The 24,504-nt window shown below is 42.3% G+C and overlaps 1 protein-coding gene across 1 annotated transcript in view; it reads right to left on the bottom strand.

Annotated features, from left to right (window-relative positions):
- The window catches only part of LOC135215647 (mitochondrial coenzyme A diphosphatase NUDT8-like), a 36,893-nt gene that overhangs the window by 8,894 nt on the left and 3,495 nt on the right, over window positions 1-24,504 (bottom strand). The window lies entirely within an intron of this gene.

The following is a 24,504-nucleotide window of genomic DNA, read 5'->3' as shown; positions in this document are numbered from 1 at the left end:
ACTTGTGTAGGGGGGTCTGGAACTTAACCTCACATAAGTTTGGGGGTATAGTGTACTACTGTATTTTAAAAATTGGTTCTTCTGACACTTCCAACAACTGTAAATCAACCAACTCCTGCACTGATCCTATTATGGTCTACAACCATTTACAACAATTCATGAAATGCAGTGGCAGTCTGAGTTAATTGTGCAAACATAGAGACACAAGAACAGGGCTATGTCAAAACCAAGAGCAATCAACATGAAGACTTCCCAAGATCTGCTAAATATATAAATAAAATTTAAGATTTATTTTCCAAATACTTATCTCTCCATTACAGTGGACCCCCCATATTTGCATTCTCCGGATTCGTGGACTCACACATTAGCGGATTTCTCTCGGGAATGTTTCCCCGCATTATTCGTGGTATTTTTCTGAGAAACATCCACAAACTCCAGGTTTTTTTTAGCAATTTTATCATAAAATGTACTTTATGTGATAAAACTATTAAAAAACCAAGTATAAAAATTGTTAGTGGGTTTTTCTTGAGTTTTAACTAACAAAATAGGCTGTTTTTAGCATTTTTATAGGAGTTCCAAACATTCGCGGGTTCTAACTATTCACGGGGGGGTCTGGTACGCATCCCCCGCGAATACGGGGGTTCCACTGTATATAGTTTTTACTTCCATGCCAGCATTAGTTTGATAGATTAAAAAAAAAAAAAGAATACTTTGTTTTCTAGGAATATCAGTCTTCTATCCATCTACTTCCCCAACCCTACCACCAGGGGACTGATAGTTATCAAAACTCGTAGCCAGTCAGTCTGTATTCTGATCACTTTAAAAGTGGGGAAGTAGGGCGGGCAATTTATATAATGGAGAGGTAAGTATTTAAAAAATAAATCTTAGATATTTATATTTTTGAAATGATATTGTTAGAATACAATAAAGTTTTGTACATACTTACCCGGCAGATATATACTTAGCTTATGTCTCTGACGTCCGACAGAAATTCGAATTTCGCGGCACACGCTGCAGGTAGGTCAGGTGATCTACCCCCTGCCGCCGTGGGGTGGCTAGGTAATAGGAACCGTTCCCGTTCTAGAACCAGATTTTCTCTTCCACCTGTCTCCTGAGGGGAGGCTGGGTGGGCCATTCATCGTATATATCTGCCGGGTAAGTATGTACAAAACTTTATTGTATTCTAACAATATCATTTTTGTACATGCAACTTCCCCGGCAGATATATACTTAGCTGATTGACACCCTTGGTGGTGGGTAAGAGACAACTATTTACTGAATAGACAGGTAAACTAACATACGTTGTAGGTAATAAATAAATAAACCCTTGGGTTCCTACTTGTTCAGGCGGAAGATTCCATGGCTAATGCCTAGGAATCTGCTTCGCCCTCAAAGCCTGCCTCAGCTAGGATGGTGACCTTATGGCTAAGAGTTCTTGTGGGTCTGTCGATGGGGTCTTATCCATTTACTCGACAGAGCCTCTTACATGACAATATGCCTATGCCTAGTGGCATAATTAAGGAGCACAACACCGATCCCGATCACCTGATCCTAACACGAGGGTTATTGCTTAAGTTGAAAAGAGTTATCCCCAAACTCCTTTCAAACAACCCAAAGAAAAAACACGACGTTAACTGAAATTTAACTCACTAGTTAAGGATCAGTATCGGCTCCCTATCCCAGCAATGTATCCGCAGACACGTATCAACCAAGAGAGAAGGATCTCTCGTAGGTTATCTTGACATCCTTCGGATATGGGAAGTCAAACACAGAGTTGCATCTCCCGTATGTGACAGCTAATATGTCCTTATGACATATTGTTAAGGAAAGAACAAGAATACAGAAAAGCTCGCACTTCATGCGCTTTTAATTCTCAGCTGTTTGAAGGAATCATCAATGCACTTGTCAAGTGCTTAGGACATCACATTGTCTCAAAGAAGGCCAGGGCATTCTTTGATATAGATCTCTTCTGGGTGAAGCCTGGAGCCTGGCTAGCGCCTCGCGCCTGGCTGGAGCCTTGCGCCTGAATGGCGCCTAGAGCCTGGCTGGAGCCTCGCGCCTGGCTGGCGCCTGATTGGCTCCTCCCTCCTGGCTAGCGCCTCGCGCCTGGCTGGAGCCTTGCGTCTGGCTGGCGCCTTGCGCCTGGAGCTTGGCAGAAGACTTCATGATTACTGTCTATGAGTCTGCATGCCTCAAGAGTTTCAGCGAGGTAGGGACCTATGACTGACAAACCCTTCTGGATCATGTCAATGGGGGCTAGCCCGCTTACAGAACAGAGCCTTCTCGGATCGTGCCAATGGGGGCTGACCCACTTACATTGCAGAGCCTTACCTGTATCATATCAATGGGGACTAGCCCTCTTACATGACAGAGCTTTAGGTTTCTCTTTACTGGAAGGAGCCTTGCGCCTGGATGGATCCTCAATCCTGACTGGAGCCTAGCCTTGAAGGAGCCTGGCACCTGGATGGCGCCTGGCTGGCTTCTAGAGCCTGGCTGGCTCCTAGAGCCTGGCTGGCTTCTAGAGCCTGGCTGGCTCCTAGAGCCTGGCTGGCTCCTAGAGCCTGGCTGGCGCCTGGCGCCTGGCTTGGCTCCTCCACACTTGCTGGAGCTTCGAGCTTGGAAGAGTCTCTAGGCTGTCTGGCGATGTCCACATCAGACACTCTTATATCTGTCCGATTTGTTCGCCTCTAGCGCATTTGCGCCAGGTTGGAGGCCCGCTCCTTCTCAGTATCCGGCCCAAGATGACGAGTTCCTTGGAACTGTCCGCCTCTGGCGTTTTTCACCTGTATTGGCATTTGGCGCTTGGCTGGCGCTACATTGTCCGAGAGTCCTGAACAACCACATAGTTTTTATCAGGAGACTGGAGAAGGGTGGAAGAAATTCTTGCCCCTTTGAGCTTTTGGCCCCTGGCAAGGGGAGGTGATTTTTAGTCAGCTACACAGTAGACGACAGGATATCTAACAATACGAGAGAGAAGAGTCTTCCTCCGAGGAGGATCCTTCGTGAACACTTCTTTTGCTAACGAGATCTCTTCTTACATGTTGATGAGGTTCCTCGTTGCAGAATCTTCCCTATCCTTGCCCGAGGAGGAAGGGAAGGAGTCTGGAAGTCGAAGGAGAGACTGAGCTGAAATTGGGCGGAACCCTGATTTCTAGCTCTTATTGTATTCTTCTGAATACCTTCTGGGAAGCATTTTGAGCCCTCATCGCACCCCGAAGACTCTGTAGGCAAACGTTTAAACCATCTCTTCTTCTGTAGATGAAAATGTAAGTACCCTGCCTGGGCAACTAAACTTCTATCTGAAAGCGTTGCGTCAGGAATAGAGGGATTTAGTTCTTTTGCCAGACATACTATGCTGGCAGAACCCATTGCCGAGTCTCCATTGAATCTGATGCGAGATTCCAATGCACAAAAAATTCACTTGTCTTCTTGGTCGTTTAGGGCTAAGAGAAACAAAGAATTCCTTCATAAACTTCCTCAAAGAAGTTTGATGAGGAGCAGTTCCATTTTGTCGGACATGGATCTGTGGCCACAAAAAAAAAAAATTCCATTCGAAGTACATGATATCCTACTCTTGTCGTATTGCGGTATCGTATAGATCCCGAAGATCTTAATCCTCTGTTATCTCTAATTCCCCGCCTTGTAGAGACAGAGTATAGCCTTTTACTGCGTTCTTTGATAGCAGATATATACATAGGTTGATTCTTCCCTCTGAAAGTGAAGAAAAAACCTCACTATGGGTGGTTCACAGCGGTATCGGAAGAGGACAGTTCCTCCATTCCATCTAGCACGATCTCAGAAATTCTATGTCTTAGCCATGACTATTGTCATTTACCTTGAAAAATCCTCTCATTCATGTCCACTTCTGGTCAGTCTGCACGTGGAAGACTCAGAGTGGAGAGGTTTTTCAGGTCTATTTATAATAGATTCTGATAGAATATCCAGATACTCTTGGAAAAGCCTTACGAAACATGCTGTGAGAAGAACGTGACTTCTGTGAATCCAACCTCTCTAAGGCCAAAATGAGGCATTCATCCTCTCTTCCTTTGACGCCCATTTATCTTAATATCTGTTAAGAATTTTATAACAAGGGGAAAAAAGACTAAAGTTTATTCCCCTTCTTTAAATTAAAGATGTTGTTATATTGCTACCTCTCTTGGTTTCGAGGAAAGGAAGCAGTCTATAGGAAGCCTGTTCGTCTTCTACCTTGCGAAGAGATCTATGAAGACTTTCCGCAGGTTGTTCTCAAAACTCTTTTCAATAAATGTTAGACATACGTTAACAGTTATTATCTTCGATCGAGAAGGTTCTCACGGACATGCAAAATCTTGCATCGAACCTTTAAGGATCGTTACGTTCCGTCTGTCTCCCAAATAGGTTCTCTTTTGTTAACGCGAACAGGGGCGAAAAAAAAGAGATTCTCGATGCTCTTTGCGATATGAGAGAGTCGTGGAATGGCCTAAGTGATTAAAAAAAAAAAATCATTTCATCATTCCTTGTAAGCGACCCCATTTCCGATTTTGTTTAAATGGGTAACGAAATCAGGGAACGAATCTTGCCAGTTACCGAGCCTCCGAGAGGCTACTGGTTTGTTTGGTTTGTTTGTATGGTGTTTTTATGTGACTTCCGAACCACGTCGAGAGTGAAACTTCTATCACCAAAAATCCACATCTCTCACTCCTCAATGGAATGGCCGAGAATCGAACCCGCGACCACCGAGGTGAGAAGCAAACACCAAACCAACCACTACTGGACTCTTAGGTTAATAACTCGCTAAAACGAGAAAATATCTTGGATGGTACTTCTGGCGCATTGCGCCAGGCTGGCGCTTCTGGCGCAATTTGCGCCAGGCTGGCGCTTCTGACGCTTTGCGCCAGGCTGGCGCTTCCTTCTAGTTCTTTTATGGTTATGTGCCAGAACATCTGTGCCCTTATGGTACCCGACATCCTTCACGTGTTAATTCCTGTTCTTAGTAGGAAAAAACTTTTATATACGTAGTATAGTCCATTCAGGGAAACAACAACTGCCACTAAGAGAATGTTTCCCATCCGACTCACCCATCTTCTCTTTGAGCAATATCCGATTCTAAAAGGTTGTGTGCGTTTTCTCGAAAGGATGAGAGAATTAATATTATTTCGTGCTCTGCCGTATTAGACTCCTTTATAATACTGTCACATTGTGGTAAACAGCATTAATCTAGGAAACCTTTGTAAGGATAACTAGGAATTCTGTAGTTAACATCGGTATGCGCATAAGACTTGACCATACCGTAGTACTTAAAGTGAATTCTCTTCTACTACATTCATCTCTCACTAAGCATGTACTCTAATAAGCCATGCTTTCGTAAGCATGAGAGCATCATATAATATAGAGTTCCGCTGCGTTAGAATCCTTTAATAATGTTACCTACGGTAAACAGCATTGAAAGGTTGTAATATCTTTCTTATTGAAAGCTTCTTAGCAAAAGGCAGACAATATTTTATTTATGTTTGCTTAACTATCCCCTCAATCCGAGGCTAAAACCGCGATTGTAGGGATGAGACACGTTAGTTATTCCATCCCGCAGGAGAGAGCATGTAACCAACCACTCATGACCGACACCTACATGTTACTGCGTTGGTCTCTAAGGCGCGATAGCAGTCTCCGTTAGCCGTCTGGCCTTACTCTTCCAGAGTTGCCAGCTACTCCATTAAATAAAGGAATCTTATAAAATTATCGAACTTCAGGAAGTTCTTATTAATGCATATTTAAGCGAAACAAGACTTCGATAAATCTAGAAGCTAAGTAGGTGTTGTCTTAACAATCCCTTTAAGCGTAGTCCTTCCTAGGAAATTCCTGGAAGGATACTGATAATTGAGTTGCTCTACAAAGAAGTAACTACGGTATGTGTGATTTGCCGTATCGTATTCTCATACAGCAGATACTCAACTACCTTCTTTCCCTGCCGAGGCAGATAAAGGAAAAATTTTTACTGTCTTCGTTCTTTTCGTTAATAGAATGATAGAAAGAGTATGTATATGTAATAGATACATTTATTAAGTTTACAAGATCTGTAAATATAAACCCATGACCTGAGGTCATGGCATAAGGAGGGTTCTACGTGACCAAAGCAGACCTAGATTACGCTATGCGCTGTCTGCAGTAGCCTGATCTAGCTCAGAGCTTTGTCAACATTTTATGTTTATGATAACTTTGCACAACAACTTCCATGGGAAGCGGTTGACCTGTTAACCTACGCCGGAAACTTGTAACTTCCGAGCCGGCGGACTACGTATGTTTTTATATGAATTGCTGAGATAGCTAATGTTCCGCTATCGACGCGATGCTTTAGAATGGCAGTTCCACGCCAACCATCAAACATATCGGTCTTCCGACCGAGCTGCATCTCCTAGTATGGAGTTACAGAATAAAGTTGTTATCTTTGTTCAACTTATCTGTTTGAATCATCTCCTTTAGTTAAGAAGAACCACTCTACTAAAGATATCCAAGGAGATGGGAGGAACCAGAAATACTTACGAAGACAGTCGTAAGGAGAACACAAAAAAAGTCTATCGTCAAGAGATAAGACTTACAATGTGGTGGCAGCGTATAACGAAGAATATAATTAACAAGACCCATATCAGCCGACCGAAGGTCTACAAGAACTAACTTCCACCTTCAACATCAAACTAAACAGAGGAAACGGCGGGATCTTCAATCAACGCAACAGTTTATGAAGACCGCGATATGTCCATTCATCGAGAAGAATACAAGCATTAACACCAGACGTTTGAGCAACTGTTGTCACTTATCTTCGAGAATCTACACCGGACGAGAGCAGCATCGAACATCAACGGAAAGAAGAAAACAAACACAGGAAATATCACCCGATCACGAGCAAGGACGCAGAGAGCACAGCTAGAGGCAGTGGTGCAAGGACGGAGGCTGTGACGTCATCAATCTTGGACTTCTCCACGCATCGTGCACCGAGAGAAGACCACCGTGACGTCATCACGACTTCCGACGCGAGACTTAGACAGGAACTGAGACGTCATCCCATGTCAACAATCCTTCGCAATATAATCTGGAGCTAAGTACCATTTTTATCTATTCAGGTCTTTTCCTCAGTGAAGTGTTGTTCATCGGGAGTCGATCATCCAGTATTCTGGGGGTGAGTTGTTCGCCATATTAATCTTCCTTCATTACAGGATCAATCTTCAACTACGAGTTCTCACCCGCAGACTAATTTTTTTCTCTTCTCGCTGTTGTTAATCGTTTCTTGCAGGAATTCTCCGTATAATATTTTATCATATTATCTGTATTTTTTGTATCTTTTTGGGGGATATTTTCTATTATTATAACACACTTCTACAGTACATTGCATATGCGTTTACGTAGAGGTCGAGTGTACTCTTATAGATATTTTGATAGGATTGCAAGGAATAGAAGTGATAAGAAAAGTGAAAGTCGAAATGGCAACTACTCCGACTGGCAACCCAATGTGGTGACTCTCGTTAGCGCGAGGTCAGCGATTGTCCCTTTTCAAGGTCGGGTCAATGGGTTCCTGCCTCAAAATGTTGAGGCATGGATTCTCATCTGTAGACGCTCATTTAAATGCAAAAGCATCACAGACCCAGCAGTACAATTCTTACAGGAGGGGCCAAAGAGCTTCATTCCTGACTTTTGCAAAAGGTGACGCAAGTGCGTATCTAAGGGGGGTTTCGGGGGTTTCCAAGAGGCGCTTACATGGGACGAGTTTAAAATCAGATTACGTGCCGTGTATGGGGGAGGGGGTGAAGAGGCTTTAGATGTAGTATTGGCATTGAGAAATATCCTTAACCAAGCCTTCCATGACTCAGCTTAATGTTGTCGAGCGGGTGGGCGGCGCTAATTGGCCGAACCGGCTAAATGAATATCGGGATAGTTTAAGTAACTCCGGATGGGTTGCGGGTGATAAAATCAAAGTGAAAGATTTTATCCGGTCCGTTTGATCTACCTTACGTCTATCACTGCAATGTTGCCTGAAGCGTTAGTACGGTGTTTTGATAAAAAATTGCAGCCCACCGACAGTACGGAATTAGATGTGTATGAAACAAATAAAAAAAACACATGTCTAAATTGTACCCGACCTAGATCCTTCGCTCATTCAAGTTTTTTTGCAAAAAATGAGAACAAGCCACAACAAGTAAATTGTGGTACATAATAATAATCAAGTTGCAGGGATGGTTTTGTTATAACTTGTAAAACGACCAGGTCACATGATTTCAGACTGTCGGACGCGTTTTTTGTTCAATACACAATGTTCAACTCATTCATATAACCGTTGCTACTCGAGGATCAACAGCAGAATGCTACAACACGCAACCCAGTTGCCAGTGCAAATAAAAAGAAGGGTCCTCAGTACTATAAGAACGAAACAAAACAAACGGAAATTCTGCACAACCAGCAGAAACAAACAAATCGTGCTTCAGGTACCTCTGTTCCTGGGCCGTCTAGCCAGAACTTGCAATTGGGCAAACGAATTTTATTTCAAGGTGTGATAAACAAACAACAAATACCACGTAGTTCACTCCAAGGGGGGAGAGGGCGATGTTGGGTCTATCAATATCAACATCTTTTGTATCAATAATCAGTTTAATCATTTATCAGATCATTGTGAGGCAATTGATTTTCCTATGAAACACACGGCCGAATCAAAAAAATCTGTGCAGGTTTCCCGTAGATTTGCAAACAAATTCACATGCAATTATTAGTCAAGACGAGTTGCGACCAAACCTTACATGCAGTAAATTTGGACCATAAGTCATTCACTTTGTTCTTTGGATTCTGGGTAGTCCACGTAATATCATGGATTTAAGGACTCATCAATTTACTCTTTTCAAATTTCCCTATAGAAAAGTCCGATAAAGGCTCTCAGGCATAGGGAATAATGAATTAAAAAAATGTTGTGGGCGTAAACTCATGTACAGTACAAGGTCGGTAAGCGCACGTTTGCTGATACCTTGTCGTTGTACAAAACATTAATATGTATCCCGCAGTAATTATCGGATACGCCGTCTATGGGCACTCAAATATTATCTTAGCACCTGCAAAACACGCGTGTATATCAAAGGGACTTATCTAGGTCTTCTAATACCCTAAAATCAGTTTTAGATAATAAAAGAGACAGACAGAGTGTCACTTACATTACGGAAACCAATCACCTGTCTCATGAACCAAGAAATAATACAGGCAACCCAACAGAACTCTCGCTCACCCGTCCAATATCAGCTTGCACGCAAACTCTCGAGCCTAAACGTAACTTCAAAATATATTAGTGCGTGTAAAGAGAACCTTGCCAGGATCTGAAACATTAATCCTTTCCGAAACTCTGAAAACACACGGATTATCCCGTCACACAAGCCATTTATACAGTCGGCTCACAACAACAATGTAACATCGAAGTCTGTAATCATTTGAATACCACTTTAGTAATCCACAAAAATCAACATATCTTGGATGCCGAAGTTTTATAAAACATCGCATTCTTACCGTAGCTGAGATAAATCACGCTCAATCAGTTGCGGATGAACCCCTTTTGCAATCTATAAAGAACAAAATCAATAAGGACATTCAAGAAGAAAAAGAAATTCAGCAGAAATTCTTGAATCTTTTAACTAAATATCATGATGTTTTTTCCACTACGGATGGAACCTTAGGAAAAACGGTATGTCATCGAGCATCAAATAAGGCTCAAGGACAAACAGAAAGTAATTTATTTTGTACCTTCGTACCGACTTCCTATGAAATTTCAGAATGAGATAAACAGAGGAAGTAGGTAAAACAAATGTTAAAAGAAGGAGTCATTAGGAAATCAAAACAAGCCCTTATAATTTTCCGTTGAATAGTAGTACCGAAAAAAGATCGAACTTGGCTGGATATGCGTAGATTTTCGTCGTTTAAATGAAGAAACCAATCCCATGACAGATTCCCAAGTACCATGTACCGTATGATATCCTATCCTTACTAGTTCAGAATAAATATTTCACAAGCCTACGACTTACTAAAAGGATTTCATCAGATTCCGTTGAACAAGAGAGTATCCCATACACTGCCTTCCAGCACAGCCAGGGGACATTTATGAATTTTTGCGTATGCCTTTTGGTTTACGTTGTGCTCCTATAACTTTTGTTACTCGTATGATAAACATCGTGTTTGGAGACTTGTTAGGAGATATCCTACATGCCTACATGGACGACCATACGTAACTCTTTTCCAACACATTAGAAGAACATTTACGTAAATTGGAGTAGTTAGTGCTACAAAGATTAAGGCAGCATAATTTAAGGGTAAAGATAAGTAAGTGTGAATTTTTTTAAAACAGAAACTAGTCTATCTAGGTTTTCAACGGTTTCTAGTGAAGGTCTTAAAGTCGTCCATGATAAGGTGCTGGGGACTTGGCTCGGCTACCGTAACTTTCCGATACCTACTAACCGTCAAGGGAATACAGCAATTTTTTAGGATGTAGCGGCTACTATCGCCACTCATCACGCCACTACTCAATCATAGACCGCTCCCTTAACCGATCTTATAAAAAAGGGCGTAGATTTCGTATGGTCTGAAATGCATCAACAGGCGTTCGATAAATTGAAAGATGACTGTGTAGTTCTCCTATCTTGAAATTTCCTGACTTCGGTAAGGAATTTTTCATAGCAACAGACGCCTCAGACCTAGGAGTAGGTGGGGTATTGCTTCAACAATATGATAAACAGTTTTTTCCCTATAGCTTTTTATTCACGTAAACTGAGACCTTCCGAAAGTAAATACGCAGTAATAGACAAGGAAGGGCTCGCTATTGTTAATTCACTCGTGCACTTTAAATTCATAATATACGGTATCCCGTCAAGGTTCTCACTGATCATAAGCCCCTACCGAACTTCTTTAAAGGCTTTAGTCACAGCCCCAAGCGAACTCGGTGCACATGATCATTCAGGACTTTGGCGCGAGGATCGGGTTATTTACCTGGGAAAGCAATATCGTTGCTGACGCATTATTGCACGCAACCCCTCTTCATCTTGTACCGAGCCATTAGCTGAATTAATAGATATCTCAACCTCCACGCCCATTGTTAAAACTATATTGAACAGGAAGATCTGGGCTGGAGTGCTGAACTATTACAGACAGAACAAAGAAAAGATCCGCAAATAGAAAAAATCATCATTGCGTTAAACGGAAATCCGAAGGAAAAGGAATACCTAAAGTTATAAGCAGCAGAATTATATCATACAGGACAATATCCTGTAGATCCGTGACGAGGAAAACCCGCAACACACCGCAGTTGAATAACAACCAGGTGGTGGTGCCTATCTCACTCATACCCACTGTCTTAAAAAACATGGTTGCATGAAAATCCACTGCACGGACACCCGGGTTATACCTTGATGTCACAGAAAGCCAAATCCTTATTTTATTGGCATACGATGCTTACAGATATAAAAAAGCACATAGCAAATTGTCGCACTTGTCAAGAATACAAAGGGCACACGAAGACACCTGTCAGCCTAGGGGCTTACCCCGTGCCAATCAACCCTTTGAAAGAGTACATTTTAGATTTATTAACAGGATTTTACGAGTCGGACAGAGGAAATAGCACCTCCTAGTAATTATAGACCGCTTTGACTCGATATATACGAACTTTATAGCGTTTCTTAAAAACAAAAAACCGCGGTCGAGTGCGCTAGGAAGTTTTACGAGTGCTACATTTGTAAAACATGGAATTTCCACACATCATTATCTCAGACTCGGGCGGGGAGTTCAATAATCATTTCCTTAACTCCTTGTGCGTAATTCCTTTGTATAAAGAAATCAATACCATGATCCTATCACCCAGAGTCTAATGGGCTAGTGGAAAGGGCAAATCGTAAGGTTTTAAACATTTTAAGGGTCCACCTTAGGGGGGGCAGACCCCAACTGGGACATTGCCATACCTCGGTACTAAGCACACTTAATCACTCGTATCATGTGTCTATTAAAATGACACCGCACGAGGCCACTGTACGGTATCCCGGCCCGAATGCCTTTTCCACATCTTAAAGCCTACAACTAATTTATCAAATCCTCTAAAGGATGTTATGGATGCAAGCATAAGTCGATATAATATAATTAACGTAGAATCTAGAAGAAGCACAAATAAATAATGAAAAAAAATCATGATAAAAAATAGCTAAGCCAACTAGAACATATGCCGTGGGCGATTGAGGTATACTACAAGTATACGTACGTAAAGGTTTAAATTATAAACTGACACCTAAGTTTGAAGGCCCGTTTAACATTTTTAGAAATTTAACGGCCAATAGAGTTAGGGTTCAAAATGTATCCAAACCCACTGATGTGAGAATAGTCCCATTGGCACATATCAGAATCTAAAGAAAGGTAGATGGGAGTGAGGGAAAGGCAATGGTTGTATTTATGAAACTTGTATAATAATTTATATATATACTATTAATCATATTGTATGTAAACCTATTCTTTTTACGCGAGTTATTACATATGTTTTACTCATTGGCAGGTTTCAAAAATGAATCTGTTATTGTTAGGAGTGATATTGTGTATTCAGACATCTTTGTTGTATGGAAGAGCGCTAGGACGAAAGAAATAGAATTTAATCATGGCTCGATTATCGAGAGAATAGATGATGTATTCATCGTGTCAAGCAATATTGTTACAGAAGTAGATATGCATGCTGATTTTCTTGCCTGAAGATGACGTCCTTAAACTTAAAGAGTGACTGATGAGGTTTGCTATTTCCCTTAAGGAAAGCATGAACGTAATTTTCATGCTAACTCAGAGATTTCGCTAGCTCAAACACTAAGCTCGCGGAAATGTTGTCTTATTGACATACAAAATAAAACCGCCGAGGCAGAAGAACTCGCTCGTGACCTGCTGATGTGGTCTGTGCGCACAATACTCTTGAACGCCGCAACCCGCTTATTCTGGCCGGACTAACATCTAGGATCAGTTGCAAATCTAGGCTTAGGAATCTCAAATCGCCTTAAGATAAATAATCAAAATAAAAGAATTGAGTTTTTGCAACACAAAACAGAATTGGCTTTATCTGAACTTCGCAGCCAGTTATCTTCGATCAATCAAATAATGAGTATCGTTAATGAACATTCAAATAATATCGATCAGGTCATGGAAGTTCACATTTGCTGGCTACGTTAGCTTACTATAGTTCGAAAATAGATCATATCCGTGTGAAATATCACATTTTATTGAAAAGTCAAAAGATTACGTAGAAGCAATTACGTTAGCAACAAAGGGTGTATCTCCTCACCTCATGCCTATTAAAGATCTGACGTTAACTTTGGAAAACGGACGGGAGAAGCTAGGGTTATATTCCTTTATTAGACGCCCATAAAGTAGAGTTCTATTATAGCCTAATATCAGTCAGCGTTGAAAATTATAGAATTATGATCACAATTCCTTTTGATTCTTCCGATGCTTGGCAATCATACAAAATAGCACCGTTTCCTACTTTCATGACGAATAACTCAAATCCAGTAATATATCCAATTTAACGGGGCACTGTACTGATTTCTTCTGATAAGAAATCATTTTACAGTCATTAAGGACTTAGATAAACTCACACATGTTCAGAAGCCATGAATAATAAAATTTGTACAGCTGACTCTTTGAATTCTATCCTATACAACGGATTCATGTGAGTTAGGCATAGTGCTAAACGGCTCTCTCTCTCATACAACGAAGGTTGTCTGGGGAAACTTTATCCCTTTTACGGTAATAAATTCAATTACAGGATGAATAATGGTTTCCTGGATCCGTTATGATAAAGCCGGATTCGACGTGTGTGTCCGGACGGTACCAACGCACCCATGCCCCTATCTTCGTAGCAGCCGATGGTTGTACGGGGACATCTACAAACTACACCGTCAGTAAAGGGGTCAACACGATAATACGTGAGAAGGCGTATTTCGCAAACTACACGTGGGCCTTCCACAATCATCCCGTCACTACCTCTCCCATACAACGCGCGAGTGGCTCATCGTTTGACCGCAACTGGCTGAGATGACCCACGCGTCACCGACTTTATGCAGGTGGCGAAAATCTTCGCTACTACATTCTGCTAGCCGTGTTTCAGCGTGACGGCCATATTGGTTATCGCCGTCAACATCTTTGCTTGGCGTAGGCTGAGGCGTAAACAGAAGGATCTCCAAGGGAACGTATTGGCCCGTCTAGATGTACCCGTTAAACTCAAGTCGTTTGCGTTTAGGGCCGCCTGAACCTGGCCACTTCAGTTCGTGCCTAGGGAATTGTCTGGGAATTGTGTGTGTGTGAAAAGCGTCCGTATGCTGCAAAAATGTAGGACAAGAAAGACTCACGCCTTTGCATTTGAACAGTTAAGTATCTCCAGGGCGCCTAATAAAGCATTATAGCCCAATATTACATTAATATATTCCTAAAGGTATTTTTTCGGGCACCTAATAAAATATATCAGCCCTATATATTGCTTTTCTGCAGATTTCCATAGTTATACTATTATACCATTGTACAATTATATTTATCTATCACAAAGAGTGTCAAGTACTCTTTAACAATTATCCATGATCATGCTATAATCCTTATTTAGTAACCATTATCTTAATCAGGTTACCTGTTATCATATTAATCATGTATACATGTTAATCTTTCGATTTTTACCTTTTTATTGTTTTTGGGTACCTAATCATTATTATTACCAAACATGGATCCATATTTTCCATGCATTTATCTTTGTTTATGAATATGTCAACAAGGGTATGTAACAGAACCTTTTTATGCATTTAATCACTTATTATGTTTAACCTAGACGTATGTTACGAGCACGCTCCTATGAACAATGTTTAAAGTAATTTTTTTTGTTATTCAAGGCTTGAATAGGTAGCAGTCCGAGCCTAATGTAATAGATACATTTATTAAGTTTACAAGATCTGTAAATATAAACCCATGACCTGAGGTCATGGCATAAGGAGGGTTCTACGTGACCAAAGCAGACCTAGATTACGCTATGCGCTGTCTGCAGTAGCCTGATCTAGCTCAGAGCTTTGTCAACATTTTATGTTTATGATAACTTTGCACAACAACTTCCATGGGAAGCGGTTGACCTGTTAACCTACGCCGGAAACTTGTAACTTCCGAGCCGGCGGCCACTACGTATAGTTTTTATATGAATTGCTGAGATAGCTAATGTTCCGCTATCGACGCGATGCTTAGAATGCAGTTCCACGCCAACCATACAAACATACGGTCTTTCCGACCGAGCTGCATTCTCCTAGTATGGAGTTACAGTAATAAAGTTTTGTTATCTTTGTTCAACTTATCTGTTTGAATCATCTCCTTTAGTTAAGAAGAACCACTCTACTAAGATATCCAAGGAGATGGGAGGAACCAGAAATACTTACGAATGACAGTCGTAAGGAGAACACAAAAAAAGTCTATCGTCAAGAGATAAGACTTACATATATATCTCCTTAAGGAAGGAAGTTAATCCAGGAACTCTTTAAATCTTCGTGATTTCCTCATAAATCGCGGAAGAGACAGAATTCCTGTTCGTCTGTAGGGTTTTACGGAAGGAAGTAGATATTTCCTATCCGCCATCATACGCAAACGTCGATGAGATTCTTATAAGAAAACTCCCAAAGCGCTTGCCTCTTCATAACGAGGGAAGAGCATGAATGAAGGAGTGTGTCCGCATTACTCAAGAGGAGCCTCGCGACTGACCTCTCTCTCTTAAGAAGATTTGGAATATTTCGGCGCCTGGCTCCTTGCGCCTAGCGCCTGATAGTTCCGCGCGCCTGGAATGTCGCACGCTAGAAAGGAGACTCGCTCCTGGAACGTTCGCTTGTGTGAAGGTCCCGTGCGCCCTGATAGTTCCGAGCGCCTACTAGACCCCTTTTAGAAAGAGCCTCTTGCGGAAACGTTCAATGGAAGGATCGTCTGATTGCCACTGTACTATAAGGCTCCTTGCTCTAGCCGTCTGTTTTTCTGTTGCAATTTGCGCCAGGCTGGCGCTTCGTCTCTTTGAAGGCGCCTTGCGCCAAGAAAAAATTTTCTAGAACGCGGCTCGCGCTCAGTTGCTAGAACGCGGCTCGCGTTTGGTGTAGGAACGCGGCTCGCGCTAGTCTGTTTTCTGGAACGCGGCTCGCTGCTGGCAGTTGGAACGTGGCTCACGCTAGCTTGCTGGAACGCGGCTTCCTAAGTTCCTGGCTGGCTCTTGCTCAGTGTTCTCTTAGTTTTCGGAGAACGCGCTAGATCATCAAAACATATACATTCTTCGTCTTTTCGGATGTAAGATGAAGAGACGCACTTTTTTAAGGATGCCTTTCATGGGCTATCCTTGGCAGTCTGGGACGCTCTACAGAACCTGCCGAGGGGACGCCTGACCGTGGGATTCTCTGAACCCTTACGGCTTTCGACATTCCTTCTCCCCTGGGCTTGGGAGCTTGAAAGAGGTCTAGGCCTGGGAGCGAGACAGAGCCGATCAGACGCACCTCCACTGCAATGGGGTGGGAACTAGTAATCACTTCTTACCTTTCAATAGCTCACATTTTGAGCCACAATCCTTGTCTTCAAATTGCAATTATGAATTTGAAGTTTCTGCGAAGTAAGAAGGTGATGAGGATGCAACACTACTAGTACTGTTAATACTCTAATTGCTCGTTAGTACGAGTTTCTAAAAAACAACTTTTAAAGAAACGTATCTAGTTACATGCTTTACTGACTCCCTAAGTAGGAAGTCATATATTTCCTCAATCAATTCTAACACTTATTACACATATTAATGAATAAAATATTATATTTCCCTTTCTTGCAAACTATGTGAGTGTCTACCGAAAATTTCGGTAGTTACACGTCATATATTCTTCGAAATTTTCGAAGCCAAATTCATTAAAAAGTTAATAAAAGCGTATGCCGAACCAAAGACCCAGTACTTCCCTGCAAAAGACAGCCCAGAAGATCGATGGTGATGAAAAACGAAAATCAAGTCAGGAGGTAGCAACAACATATGTTGACACTACCGCGACAGAGAAAATCTGGTTCTAGAACGGGAACGGTTCCTATTCCTGCAACCCAGCGGGCCAGGGGGTAGATCACCTGACCTACCTGCAGCGTGTGCCGCGAAATTCGAATTTCTGTCGGACGTCAGAGACATAAGCTAAGTATATATCTGCCGGGGAAGTTGCATGTACAAAAATGAACTTTACCTCTCCATTACATAGCTGATTTCCACATTTCAAAAATGAGGTGGGTAAAGTGGAAATAAGCCCACTCATTAAAGACTCTTTAGTAAGTGTGTGTTTTAACCTGTGATGCCCCTTTCAGCAGAGGGAAGGGTAGGGTTACTGTGGCAAAACCCTGCAGAGCCAATGATGGATAACTAAAAAGTGCATCAGTACAAAAAGGTAAACAATAAACACCCAGGATGTTAATTTCTCTATGGAACATACATATACACATTATTCACAGAAAATTCACCTATTTGCTGTATGTTTCACTGAGAACTATTAACTAATTATTGTATTTTCATATAATTTTCGTAACTAAATGCACTTTTTGTCACAAAACTATTAAAATACTCAAGAATAAGCATTTTTAGAGGTTTTGTTTTTAGTGTTTGAACTATCAAAATAGGGGTTTTAAGTATTTGCAAATTTTTTTTCACAGAGAGGGCTGGTATGCATTCCCCCAAGAATCCAGGAGGTCCACTTTTTGGGTCTTTGGTAATTGCAGGGGATAAGGACCACAACCACCCACATTATGCAAATTACAAAATTTGCTAAAGTATCGAAAAAATTATGAACTCGAATCAGATCTTAATAATAATAAAATAGTGCCCCTGAAAGCTACTTGAAATAAGAGACAATACTTCACCAAAATCTGGTTAAATAACTGGCAAATAATGAACAAAGCAGCTGCAAACACACGACGTTTACACTGGGCACGTCAGAAACATAATGGGGTTGTCTGCTAAGTCATTCCTATTAGTATTCCCATTAGTGGGCAGGACTAGTCATCTTCACTAAACAATTGAAGCACTGGCGCAAATTTTTAATTTAAGCTTCTGCATGAGATAGCAACCATAGCTATCTAATTACGTACTTGGTAAGCCACTTAAAAAAATAATTTAAGTACATTTTACATTAATTTATCTAAAAGTAAAAATTTGTCACTACATATATGGATTTAACTCAGCTCTTTATGGTAAAAACAAATTTATTACTGTAGTTTTAATGGTTCATGAATATGTTGAAATTTAGCTACTGGCTCCCTGTAATTATTATAGCTTTTATTTTATTTGCTATGCTTTCTCACACATACCAAACTACCATGCAACAATATGATATTGTTATGATACAATAAAGTTTGTTCATACTTACTTGGCAGATATATATATAGCTGTATTTTCTGAAGTCCGACAGAATTTCAAAAACTTCCGGCACACGCAGTGGTCGGCCAGGTGGTTAGTACCCATTCCCGCCGCTGGGAGGCGGGTATTAGGAACCATTCCCATTTTCTATTCATAATTTTATTTCCACTGTCCCCTGAGGGGAGGTGGGTGGGTACTTGATTATATATATCTGCCAGGTAAGTATGAACAAACTTTATTGTATCATAACAATATCATTTTGTTCATGAAACTTACCTGTCAGATATATATATAGCTGAATCCCACCGTTGGAGGTGGGAAGGGACAGAATAGAAGGATTTTGGAAAACAAATGCATGCAGATGATTTACATCTTGGTTCCACCTGTTAGCATAGCTGACTTCGTGATTACTGTCACCCAAGTCTGCTTCTGCTTTACTAGAGTTGCCAGCGAGGTAGAGAACTATATAGCTGGTGCACTCCAGATGATCTGTCAACGGGGGCGTGACCACAATGTGACTAGACCATACTGACCATACCATGAGGGCTAAGAAGTAAAATAAATAAATATATATATATCACCAGCTGACCAACCTAGCCAAAGTTAAGGTGTTTTAACTAAGGCTTAAGAGTTAAGAAGTCGCCATTGGCGGCGACTCAATAACTAAATTAAGAGCTCTTCCTAACCATTTTCTACAGGATAGGATGAGTGGTACTTCTTGCCCCCAAGATTCTGTCTGCAGACACGTATGGCCCTAGCGAGCAGCAGATCTCATATGCCGTCTTCACATCCCGCAGGAAGTGTGAAGCGAACACAGAGTTGCTTCTCTAAAACGTGGTACTCAGTATGTTACTGAGTGCCATGCTCTGTTGAAATGCTTCCGAGGCCGCGCCCTCACCTCGTGAGCATTCAGATCAGATTTCAAATCTTTGTGCAAACACAATGAAGGAGCCTTTTTGAAAGAACTCCTTAACACTAAAGCCAGGGTGTTCTTTGATATGGGCAAGTCTGGTCTTTTTCGGAACACTGCAGATTGTCCGAAGGACTTCAACTTTCTTTAGTTTTATGTAGATAAAACTTGAGAGACCCGACAGGGCACAGGACTCTCTCTGGCTCTTGCCCAATAACTTGTGCCATCCCTTGATTCCAAGCTCTTGGCCCAAGAACTAGACGGGTTTCCATTCTTAGGCCACAACGGAAGGTTTAGCGAACACACCGCATTGTGTTCCCTAAAGCCAAAACTTCTGACGATGGCTTAATACCTCACTAACTCTCTTTGTCGTATCTAGAGTGGTTAGAAAATAGGTCTTTCTGGTCACGTGCAATAAGTTAACCGAAAGGAGAGGTTCGAAATGCTTTGACATCAAGAACTTCAGACTGCGTCTAAGTTCCATATAGAAAGCTTCGATCTGGACATGCACAGTCAGTCCGTCTGTACTAAAGTCAGGTGACCGACCAGGTGACCAGTCAGACGAATCAAGGACAGCAAGGCTGTACCCTGAAGACTATAATGCACTATTCTTCGCTGAAGGATGAGTGTCTGGACTGCATGGGCGATTCAAGCTAAGCAAACCTTGGGGGTGTATCAACTCAACCCAACGTCGTCAGCGAATCAACTCATGAGCAACTCCTGACTCGAGCTTCTGGTGCCAGAAGAAAGGAGCGCAGAGCAAAAAGGCGATTCAGTCCCGAAGGACGAATGCCTGACAGTCCAACCTGGTCTCATGTTACACGATCATCGGGGGTGTATCAACGCAACCGACTTCATCAACAAGAAACTCAGGGCTACTAAATGTCACCTGATCTCGCACGAGTGTCTGACTCCGAGAAAACAGGTGAGACAAAAAGTAGATGGTGAGCGAGTTTCAAGATTCCACAGAACTCGAAGATCGTGAGCCCAAAGGCCGTCAACAACATATTTGCGTATTCTTTAATAGTTGTGACTGCCAGCTTATCCCATTCTTCAGACGGAAAGGGAAGACGGTAATCTTATTCCCGTCAACATCTCGATAGTCTGAACGTACTCAGAGCGGAGAGGTTAAAGGTACCTTTCGTGTTAGAGTAGACCGACTCTCTCGGAAAAGGTCCTTGGAAAGTGAACTAGGAAGGATGTGACCTCTGTGAATCCAGGATCTTGAAGGCCAACATGGGGCGATCAGCATCATTGTCGCTCCCTGTGACGTCATAAATCATCTTATCACATTTCCTAAGCGTTTGAAAAAAGGGGAAAAAGAGACTAAACATCCATCCCCGTTCAATACCATAGGATGGCGTGTAATGCTACCGCTCCCAGATCGAGAATAAGGGAGCAGAGAAGAAGAAGCCTCTTCGTCCTCAACATAGCGAAGAGATGAATGAAAGGACGTCCTTAAAGTCTCCACAACTCTCAACATACTTCTAAACAAAGATTCCACTCGGAAGTCAGTAGTTGCTGCCGTCGATCGAGAAGATTCGTACGGACTTTTGCAATCCTGTAACGAACCTCTAGAGAATCGTTACGTTCTATGCCTGTTGTTATAATACGCTCTTTCTCGTAAACTCGAACAGGGACCGAGAGAAGATACTTCTTAAGATATGAGAGAGCTGTGGAAATCCGAGTTGATCTGGACCACTGGTTCCAAAAACTCGTTTCGAGGACTGGAGGGACAACCGAATTGCTTCCACTTCTTTCAGATCATGTTCCAGGACATCTGAAACCCTCTCCAGATTGTTCCCGGCACCTTCTCCTCTATCGCCTCAGGTGATACATTGACCGCACTGAGAGATGGTTTCACGAATCATTCCTAGATCTTGCATACAATTTCAGTTTTCCGGTAGGAAAAAACTGTAGAGGTCTGAATTGCAGTCTATTCAGGGAAACAAATTTCTTCAGGAAGGAAATGGTCCCCAGCATACTCTTCCATTCCCTCACCGAGTATGCTTACTTCCCTAATAAGGCTGCGCTTTGCCTAAGCAGGAGAGCATATAATAGTGCAATATTGTGGTAGACTCGTAGTCCTATACCGTGCGGTAACGAGCACCGAAAGAAGTAAGAGATATCTCTGTTGAACATAGTAAGGCAAAACGAATGCAATGTTTATTCATTCATGTAAGAAATCCCCTCAATCTTAGGCTAAAGTCCGTGATTGTAGGGCAGAGATACAGTTAGTCAGTCAATCCCGCAGGAGAGAGAGACGTAACCGCCAGCACAGAGATACGGTTAGTCAGTCAATCCTGCAGGAGAGAGAGACGTTACCTTCCGCGCATGACAGCGAACGAGCTGCTACTGGCTCGGTTGGACTGGAGCTGGAGGACAGTGACAGCAGCTTACTTTCGTCGTCTCTTACCGTTATGCCTGGGTTGCCAGCTAACCTATTCTACGAAGAAATAGGTCCGTTATTTTTTGAGCAGAAAGAGACTCTCAAGCTGGTATATTTAAGCGAAACAGAAAACGCTAAATATATAGGTGCGTTTGTGTCGTCAAAACACTACCATACAACGGTAAAAGATAAATCGGAAACTTCTGGAAGGCTGCAGGGAGTAACGATTAAATGTCCATAAAATAATAGACAATAGACCTCTTGGTTGCCATCCGAAGAGGTAACTACAGCAAGCGTATATGACTTGAACCAACCAGTAGTAAAATAACGCACGGCAAAATATGATATTGTTATGATACAATAAAGTTTGTTCATACTTACCTGGCAGACATATCTATAGCTGAATTCGGAAATACAGCTACATATATATCTGACTGGCAAGTTTCATGAACAAATCTTAGAGAATCGAAGCGGACAGTTCAAGCTTCTTATATTATTGGACATAAAGCGTTCATTGACGTAGTCTACAAGTCTATTTCTTGTACGAGTCTGCTATTGATGAATGAGAGCTCTTCCGAATCTTGTCAATAAGAGCTCATCCGCTTACGCAATATAAAGTTATTGAGATGTTTGTCAATGAGAACTAACCCATTTAAGGGACAAAGAGATATTTGTCAATGAGGGGATACCCACTTACTTGACAAAACGATAGTATATTGTCAATGGGGGAAAGTCACTGAATTGACAAAACGTAATCCAGGAAGTCGAGCATATTAATTTTCCGATTCACGTATCAATCGAGGAAGGGGCAAGAACCCTGTTAAGAGACTGGGCTTACGGCAGGTAGGACCCCGATGTTCAACTTCGGCAGCGTAGTCCCGAACTAGGAACTAACAAAATCTATCATCTGAAAAGCCCCTTCAGATGTACTAAAAAGCTTGCAAACTAAATTTATTGGCAGTATGGCAAAGGAAGTCCTGTCTTTGCGCTTTCCTGAAGAGCGTCCTCTTGATGAGTGCCTTTGCAAGAATCCTACTGAACGTTTTCGAGCATCATGACGTGGAGGACGTCGAGCTTTTACATAACCGGTAACTGCCTTATCGCAAAGTCTTGACTGCGGTAGAGCAAACGAGATCTTCCCTTGAGCTTTCCTTAACTCCATCCACCTTTGCGAAAAGCAATATAAATTGAGAGACCTCTTGAATTCACGAAACCCGAGGTCTTGCTGGGTTTCGAAGACGAAGTTGTCTGTTCACTTTAAGCTTCCTCCGAAGCACTGCTTACTTCACATTCTTTGCAGGTGAGGTAGAAGGTATCACCGAAGGTAGAGGTAAAAATTCTTTAGGCCCAAATCATAAACAAGAGCATGAAGAGTTCAACAGAAACGTTCAGCCAGGCGACACACCTGGCGTGCGCTCGGCGTCCACTGGCGTGCACGCTCGGCGTCCACTGGTGCGCGCTTGGCGTGCACTCGCGTGCGCCTGGCATCCATCCGAGCGTTCCGCCCAAGCCGAGCGTCAAAAGAAGCGTGCAGAAAAGCGTCACGCTCCTGACAGGCGTCAAAACAAGCGAGAGAAACTGCCTTCAGGGAAGAGCAAGATACATCTTGGAGAGAAATCCGACTACACGAAGCAGTCTCAGGAGAAGGGTTGATCATGTGAGAATACGAGGGGCGAGGGAACGCCTTCTTATTCTCACAGTAACAAAGCTCGGACGTCCGCTCTCACGAGGGGCGAGGGAACGCCTTCTTATTCTCACAGTAACAAAGCTCGGACGTCCGCTCTCAAAAGCGTCCTGCTACTATGACATCTTTTTCGTATTTCTCGGTGGAAAGACGTACACGTGATCAGGCGATGTTCGCCTTCTTACTTCTCACTGAAACTCATAACGAGAGAGAGGTCGTGAAGCGTCCTCTTCTATAAAGCTTCTATTTAGAGGGCGCGAGTCCTTCCGAAAGCTCCAACCCCTGCACGGGGAGGACGCTTCGGAGGACGAGAAGCAATCCTTCAGGATTCGTGCACGTGCACGCACTTTGGCAGCCTGGGAGTATCTTCAGGTCTGCCGAAGGCACGTCAGATCGGTGGGGGTTCCTCGTAACCCTCCTTCGGCTTTCGACATGCTCTCTCCCTGTTCCTGGGAGTCAAGCAGAGATCCCGGCCTAGAGGCGAAATAAGGCCGATCTGACGCACCCTCCACTACACAAGGGGCACTGTACTGCACTTAGCCACTTCACTTTTGCTCTAAAGCAAGCACTTTCGATTCTAAGTTACGAATCGAAAGAGTATTAGAGAAAGGGCAATACCCTCTACAGACACTGTTTTAGGGCCCGAAGGCAACACTACAGGGTTAGGAGGTACAATTACAGAAGTAGCACTCTTCACAACAATGAAGGAGAGCGAGCACCTCTCGCAGACATATTCATAGCCCGTAGGCCATACTACAGGGTTAGGCAAAATGAAAGTTTTTTTTCCTACAGGAAGGTTAGCAGGTTCCCACTACCCTGACTTTTGTTACTGATTAATTGCATACATCCGAATCATAACGTCTTCCTTACGGTAATAGACAAAGTCTCAACACTCCTTACATGACAAATCTCAACAAAGAAGCAGACCCATACCCCTCGTGCATACCAGAGCGATCTACCGAAGCTTTCGGTAGCCACACCCTATCTTTGCAGACAACACCCTCTGAAACTAGCCTAACTAGATTCAGATATCTTATGCAAATTCAAATCAATTTAAGATAGCGTATGCCTAGCCACAAATCCAAGTAAATAAATCAAAAGACAATTAAGATACTTAGCGGCAATGAAGTTTCCAA

Source organism: Macrobrachium nipponense, chromosome 5 (genome assembly GCF_015104395.2).
Source record: "Macrobrachium nipponense isolate FS-2020 chromosome 5, ASM1510439v2, whole genome shotgun sequence".
Lineage (NCBI taxonomy): Eukaryota > Metazoa > Arthropoda > Malacostraca > Decapoda > Palaemonidae > Macrobrachium > Macrobrachium nipponense.
This window is presented reverse-complemented; position numbering and strand designations above follow the sequence as displayed.